Source organism: Chenopodium album, chromosome 5, assembly GCF_948465745.1.
Source record: "Chenopodium album chromosome 5, dcCheAlbu1.1, whole genome shotgun sequence".
In the NCBI taxonomy this organism is placed as follows: Eukaryota; Viridiplantae; Streptophyta; class Magnoliopsida; order Caryophyllales; family Amaranthaceae; genus Chenopodium; species Chenopodium album.
In genome coordinates this window covers 10,907,176-10,915,545 of record NC_137838.1, presented here as the reverse complement: position 1 = coordinate 10,915,545, position 8,370 = coordinate 10,907,176, and the positions used below count along the sequence as shown (strand labels likewise).

General features: G+C 32.6%; 1 protein-coding gene across 1 annotated transcript in view; it reads left to right on the top strand.

Moving 5' to 3' along the window:
• LOC145631877 (eukaryotic translation initiation factor 2A-like) overlaps window positions 1-8,370 on the top strand; it is a 156,547-nt gene that overhangs the window by 85,145 nt on the left and 63,032 nt on the right. The window lies entirely within an intron of this gene.

The following is an 8,370-nucleotide window of genomic DNA, read 5'->3' as shown; positions in this document are numbered from 1 at the left end:
TTTAAAAGAAAACTACTATATATATTCGATGTTATTTGCTCATTAATTTTTGTTTTTTTATCAAATGAAACAAAAACAAATTCTAGCATGGGTTGGTACTCGTACCGTTAGCACTATCGGTTCAGGTACCCAATAAGCAATAACATTAAAAATAATCCATTAACCAAACCGGGTACTTGGATTTTCGGATCAGTTATTGGGTACCCAATATGATATCCGATAATGAAATTTTGGATTTATGATATAGTTATTATGATATCAATCAACACTAATATCACATGTTCATGACCAAATTCCTTATAATATTACTATTACTAATCATTTGAATTATGAAGTGATAATAAATTAAAGTAATGTAAGAGTTTAAATTTTAGGCTTGTTCCCTTCGACTTAATTTCAGTTCAGTTCAGTTCCTAATTTCCTTCTCTCACAAACAATTCATTTCAGTTCAGTTCAGCTCAATTCAGTAAATCAGAACAAGCCCTTTGGATAAATAGATTAGGGTCCGGGAAAAAAAATTGCTTATCGGATTGAATTGAGTAACCGTTAATTTTAAAACGATAGTCAATATCCGTTCTTGATAACAAATTATCAAATCGGATACCCGAACCGTTATGGTTATCGGATCAGATACCCGAATCATTATGATTATGGTTATGGTTATGGTTATGGATACAATTTAAATATATTATCAGTGCTACTTGCACTAAGAAGTATCTAACTGAACAGGATTGAACATCATTTTATACAAGTCTTGCATTGACCATCACTTTTCATTGAGCGAGATGAACATTCATCAAAATCAATGCGTTCATCTAATTTAAACAATTAAAAAAAAATCACTATTAAATTAAATTAAATTAGTTATTAAATATTTTGATATTCCAATATTTTTTTCTACAAAGTATATTCTGTATGGATAGTAATCGTGTCATTCTAAATTAGATTTTTTTTTTTTTTTTGTTTTTTGTTTTTTTGGTAGAGAAGTTCAATAAAAGTCACTTTTATTTTTAAAACAAGTTTTGTTGGAAAAAATTAAAAAAAAAAAAAAAAAAAAAGTAAAGTGAATGTCATTTATTAGTTTCCTTAAAAAAAAAAAAAAAAAAAAAAAGTCATTTATTAGTCTAGTCCAGATATCAATTTTATTGACAGTAAGCCCTAAAATACAACCTACATTTTAATATTCAGATATCGAGTTCTTGATATCCGCAAATGTTCTATATCTTTACAAATTTATGACAATTTCGGAGCATTCACACTTCCATTGCAATTTCATGAAGTTTGTTTGATTGCTTAAAAACAAATATGGCAGATTTAAAGGGGGGATTTGCGTTACTAATGATGGGTGGATATTAACTTTAACTCTATTTTGACAGAACCATAAGGCTAATCAATTGATTTGGGGTAAAACCCAAAAGGAATAGTTTAGGAAAATTAGAATTAGATCGATAAAAAATAATTGTTTTTTGGCTTTGGTCGATGATGAGTCATTTTCATCTCTTGATTTATACTCCCTGCCCCGTCTATCATTGAAAAGGGGTGATTACTTAAAAGCACGAGCTCATTTGGATCTTACTCCGTTTTCCACCATTACTGGAAGGGTACCACAAAAAAGCTTATCGTGCTCACACTTTCTTTACGAGTGAATCGATTGTGAGTCGGTATGAAAAAAGGGTTGAAGAAAATAAGGTAATTGACAGTGAATTGGTTATCGAAGAGTGTTTTGCTTAGAGAATGACGAGTCACGTTCTTGATCCGGGGCTCGAGAACATTGAAAGCACATTTGTTGCCAATAATATTCACCCAAATTTGCCCCTCTTAAAAGTTCATTCCTTTGGATAGGGATCAATAACGGGATGTCTTGTTTTTAAGATATCGCCACCCAACAATCATTTTGTAGCTAAATTAGCATTTGCTAAGGATTATTTTTAATATATCATTCTTCCCGTGTTTTAGTGTAAGAGAAAGAGCTAGAAGAGGAGTAGTACAATTTTTACGTAATTTGTTAATATAAAATTAATTATTATATAATTTGTTTCATGTAGATTGAACCCACAAATAAAAAAATGCTAGATTTGTCTTTAATTGATAGTAGCACATTATTTAGGTTTATACACTAGTGCAGTGTAATACTCCGTGTTTTGGGTGTTTTTGTCCCTCGGGAGAGTTATAGCACGAAGACTGATCCGGCGTGAGTTGTACCTGCAAAACAAACGGAGACACTGGTTGGCTGGTGCTCCGCCTCCGACGAACAAGTTAGTAACTTGAAGGGAGAGAAAAAGGTGCGGAAATTTATGTGGGTATCTGCTCGGATTCCAAGCTCAGATGTCTCTATCACAGGGACAGTGTGTAATAAATGGTGAAAAACGTGCCCTTCAAAAGAGGGAAATCTCCCTATTTATAGGGTACTCGGGATTTGTGCCCCTGATTAGGTCACTGATCCCTAATCATTGGTGGGCTGCGCCGCATTGCGGCTTTCTCGGGATTTGGGCCTGAAGGCCGCATTTTCCCCCCTAATTTCTAGAGTGACACGTGTCAGGCAAGGATTGGTCCACTTTGGGCCATCCTGAGGCTGACACGTGTCATCCTCTGATTGGACCACGTGGCGGGGTAAAATTACCCTAAACACCCCGTATTTTCATACTTATTTTCCTAATTAATTAATTAGTAATTATTTTATAAAAAAGGTATTTAATAAATTTATTATTTGGAGCCAAAATAATATTTGAATTTTGGCGCCAAAAGTATTTTGAAAACTAATCATTATTTTGGATAAGATTTATTATCCATCTATCTTATCTTAAAAACCAGATTATTTATATATTTCGGGTATTTTAATTAAGGCAAAAGCTATTATTATTTTAATAAGTCCGAAAATCTTATTTATTTGATTAATAAATTTCGGATATTCCTATGTGAAAATCTGATTTTATTAGTTAAATTATTTGGTGAATATTTGGTATTTTATTATTTAATTATTTATTACAATAAATATTATTTACACAATTATTTTTAATTCCTTGAAACTAGCAAAATATATTCCTAAATACTAAATAGGAGGGCCGAAAATATGAGCTTAGGAAAGCTCAAAATTTTCGGCCATCCCATGAAGATTTTGGGAAAAATATTTTGGTAAGTTGTATTTTTAATTATCTCCCAAAATCACCTATTTTCCTTAATTCTAATTCTCCATCTTTTAATATCTAATCATCATATTTTCTTGCCATTCATTCTTCTTAATTATTCCCCAAGTAATTCCAATTTCCTTAATATTTTGGAAATTTTGATAATTACCACCATCTATTGTTGCCAAAATTGAAAATACCACCTCAAGTTTTTTTTTTTTTTTTTTTTTTTGAATTTTACCACCTAGTTTTTTCCAAAAGTTTTAAAAATCCCACCACTTTGTGAGATGACGTCATTATGGGCCCACAATTTCGTTTTCCCTCTCTTTCCCTCGATTTCCCCTATCTTCTTTCAATTTCATCTCTCAAATTTGATTTCAATTACACAAATTTTGCAAATTAGGTTATAATTTCTACAATCTAACCTACAACGAACTGAATTGGTTAGTTTAATTAGGGTTTGGGTAATCAATTTGGGGGTTTTGCTAAATTCGACAAATTCGGGTAATCAATTTGGGGGTTTTGCTAAATTCGACAAATTAGGGTAATCAATTTAAGCTTTTGCTAAATTCGACAAATTAGGGGTTTATCCGTGGTAATTACTTGTTTAATTGTCCACTTATTCATTCAATTTTAACTTCATAAATCCTAATTTGTCAAATTTAGCAAAACCCCCAAATTAATTACCCAAACCCTAATTAATCTAATCAATTCACTTCGTTTTAAGTTAGATTGTATAAATTATAACCTAATTTGCGAAATTTTTGTAAATGACATCAAATTTCAGAGATGAAATTGAAAGAGGGGAGTAGAAGAACAAGGGAAATCGAGGGAAGAATGAGGGAAAATGAAATTATGGGTCCCACAATGACGTCATCTCACAAAGTGTTGGGATTTTTAGAAGTTAGAACTATTGGAAAAAACTAGGTGGTAAAATTCAAAAAAAAAAAAACTTAAGGTGGTATTTTCAATTTTGGCAACAATAGATGGTGGTAATTATCAAATTTTCCTAATATTTTTCATGACATACTGACAGGGTAAAGTCGTATCCCCAAATCAAAAGTAATACCTAAATCCTTTAACTAATGTAGACAGGGAAGTAGGGTTGAATCCACAGAGAAACGAGTCTTTCTATTCCTAATTAACTAATATAATCTAGATTATTAGGTAACCAATATATAAGTTGAATATGAAACTAAACTACGAAGGTTAAGAATAAGGAGAAAATAATATATAATAGGGATCTAGGGCATAGGTTCACCAATAAATAATATTCCAGGGTATAATATAATAATCATTCATCAATGCATACATTAATCAGATTATAAAGGGCTTTCGCTACGTATTATAATCACACAATTAATTTACCGGTATTAAATCTCATCTTTCGAATCTCGACCTAACTATTTACAAATTAACCTGCCTATTGAAACTAGACCTAAACATCAATTCTCATCTGTCGAATCTCGAATCAATATTGTCAAACTCATGCATAAAAGATCAGGCCTAAGCTAATCTAGTCACAGAGCATTAAATCAATCAATAGGAAATTAATCTAGCATTGACAATCAACAACAATAAATTACCCCTTCATATTATTTATGGATCCCCATAAACCCTAGAAATTGAACTACTCACACATGATAAAAACTAAACTAATCAAAGCAATAAAGCAAGACCTAATCAAAGGAATGAAATAAACAACTAAGATTAAGAGAAGAGAAATAGTTACCAAATAAATCTGGAATTAAGAGTAGATTCAGAACAAAGGTATAAGAGAGAGAGAATCTAAGAAAACAATTAAGAGAGTAAAGAAAAGAGTAAAGAGAGATGCTAAAATCGTATTACGGAAGAGTATTTATACTCCGTACAAATCCTAAACTAAAACAAACTAAAACGACGCTAATCGTCTCCTAACAATAACACGCGCCCGATTGGGCGAGGCACCGCTCGATCGGGCGCGCCTTTTTGCTCTTCAGGTTGAATCTCGCGCCCGGCCGGGCGCGTCACCGGGCGTCGGCCTTTGCTTCTCCCTCCCGGCCGGGCGTGCCTCCGGGCGCCAGCCTTTTTGGCCGAGCGACTCTCTTGGGCCACTATCTGGACTACGATTGGGCTCCGATTCTTCGGGCCAATCTGGGTTTCCTCTTCGGGTCTTGAATACTCGGTCCAAATGCCCCGGTATTACCTATACCGAGCCCTTAATCACCGGTTCGATGGTTCTAACCGGCACCGGTCAGATGGCTCTAACCGGCACCGGTCAATAAAATATGGTCGTGCTTCTCCAGTGCTCGTGATTGCTCCAAAATATCTCGGGAAAATACTCCAAAAGTGTAAATCCCTGCAAAAGTCAACCAAATCTACGAAAACACCAATTAGTAATAAAAGTGGCTCTAAAAAGCCAAAAACCCTACTAATTACGACCAAGGGACGGGGGTAAAATACTATATAAAATAGACACATCACATACATACCTTCCATATTCAATTATACACAATCACCTTAATATTGGAACTTTCCTTATTTCTTTTGCTCACTTCTCCAAGTAATCCCTTAAACCCTATTTACCATAATTCTTCCTACATTTTCCTACCTTAATTCATGAGCATACTAGCCTATAAATACCGCTTCATACCTCTCACATTCTTCACACCAATTCTCTTCTTTTCTTCTCCTCAATTTTACACAAATCATCCCATTTATCTTTGAAGCCAATTTTCGGGCACTTCTGGTCAGTTTTTGGGGTATTAACGTTTCACAGAAAATTGTTCCTCTTGAAAAATACTTGAGGTTAGGCTCAAGAATCACCCAATTTAGAGTTATATCAAAGGATTTACAGCCTCTTCAATTTCTGCCTATTCTTTCCGACGCAAATCCAACTATTCTCTTTGCCTTGATTTCTTATCTTTTCTTCTTCTCTTCTCTTATTCAATTATTATTATTATGGGAGATTTATAAATAATTATTATGAGTAGTTTTAATTATTTTTAATGATGTTTATGAGAAAATAATTTAAAAGGTTCATGTACATATAGTTGGGGGTTTTTAATTACTTGTTAACCTTATATTGATTAAGGTTATATTTATTTGTAGGGTGTGTTCGATCAAGATTCTTGAGGTTCCTTTGTGTGATTTTGCTAAGCAAGGTTCAAGGTATGTTTAGGTGGCTAGATACCTTCGAAAGTGATTTGTTTGAATATCATGTTTTTTCATGATTTGATTGGTGATCGAATTGAATTGAATTGAATTATGATTTATGAAATAAAGTATGTTTGGAGGTATTGATTTTAATTTTTTTTAAATAAAAGTATTTTTAAACGATTGATTTTTAAATCATGTTTTGAATGGTTTGATCGAATGACTTATCATGTTTAAAGGAATCGATTTGAAAAGTTTATTGAATTAAATAGAAGGTTTAATTTTTCAAGGAAGAGTTATTGATTTTGAAAAGTATTATATGAGATTTGATTCTCAAATATTTATTTAAAAGGTTTTGATTTTTGAAAGTATGTGGAATTGTTGAAAAGAAGTTTGAATTATATTGGAATTACTAAAAGGATTTATTGAACCATTGAATTATTATTATTATTAATGCTTTATAAGCATGTTGGTAATCCCACTATGCGGATTTGGTTTATTGATAAGGCCTTGGACTTTGTATGACCAGGTCTTTCCTCAAGAATAACCTTGTAATATAAGGAGACTAGCTTGGGGGGTGTGCATACTTGGGTGAGGAATTGGATTAAAAGAAATTGGTTTTAAAAAAATGGATTTTAAAAGAATTTGTTTATCAATTATTTTTGAATGTTGAATCATTGGAATTGGTTTTGAATCATGAGTTTTGGAATTATTGGATTATTTATTGGAATTAGTTTTAAAAGCATGTTTGCAAATAAATTGAGTTTACATTATCTTGCACTAATCGTACTTAGCATATTTTGCTAATCCGTATTTCCTATTTGTTTTGGTTCGCCCTGTTTACCGTAATGGTAAGCAGTGTTGACTATTTTCAGATGGAGTCATGAATGAGCATATGGGATTCCCGGGATTTGCTTCACTTAGTTTAGGAATGTTGGTCTTGTCTTTATTTTTGAGCACTCATAACAATGTTACTATTTTTATTAGTATTAATAAAAGAAAGTTGAGTTTCCGATGCAAAGTATTGGTTTTATTTAGTATGTTTGAGTAGCCTTGCGTAATCAAGCGGCGGTAATACGCCCAAGTCTATCTCTACGGTATAATTATACGTATTATACTGGTATTTCCATAGAGGGAGATTTGGGGGTGTTACATGCAGTGATTATCAGCTTTAATGTGGGAATGCAACGGGTAAAAAGTTAGTTGTTGAAATATGGATCAACAATTAAAATGTATAATGTGGGAGAACTTACTGTTAACAGCAGCTTCTGTTGTCAAGGAAGTTTAAAGATGATAAATTTAAGTCGATTGATTTTCATGGAATCCATCCGACTTTAGACATTGGTCTGGTTTGTTTGAAGAAAACAGAAAATGAACATTTTCATGTACTTCAATTGGATGAAAATGTCAAAATCAAAAGGGGTGAGGCAGTGGTTGGTCACGAACATTGCGTCGGTGTCTCTTTTTCTACCACATATGGAAGGACTTGTTATCCATATCGTGGTTATCTTCCATTAAATTTAATTATAGAAGAAATTTGGCTCTTGCATCATCTGTGAGTGACGGGATGAACAAATCCAATTGGAATATCATGTCTTTAGAGCTGTCGATGCAAATAATAATGTAGGGTTTAATGATCACCACATATTCCTCTTACTGTATCCATATCTGATAGGTTTTCTCTGTATTCTTTATTCTACTTGTTTTCATCTCTTCTCCAAATGAAGTAAAGAGTCTCTACTTATAGAGTGAGACACATAGGGTTAGTTAGGGTTTGATATGTATTGGGCTTTTGACTTGGTAATCATGACTAATTTATAATAGCTTAACCAATTGTAATAGGTTTTCACTATTGAATAAATAATTTAATTAAAATAATTTAAATGGGCTAATTAAATTAAATTAATAGTTAACTAAACCTGAGTTAATACTTTGACATTTGACCCATATAACATCTGATGTGGCACGTATATAAATTTTTTGTGCCTACAATGTTTTTTTTTTCCCCCTGCAATTTACTTGTAGTGGCATTATGATATGTGAATTGTAACTTTTTAATGTTAATGTTATAATACATGTGCTCAAACAAGCTCTAGTTTTAATAGTGGGT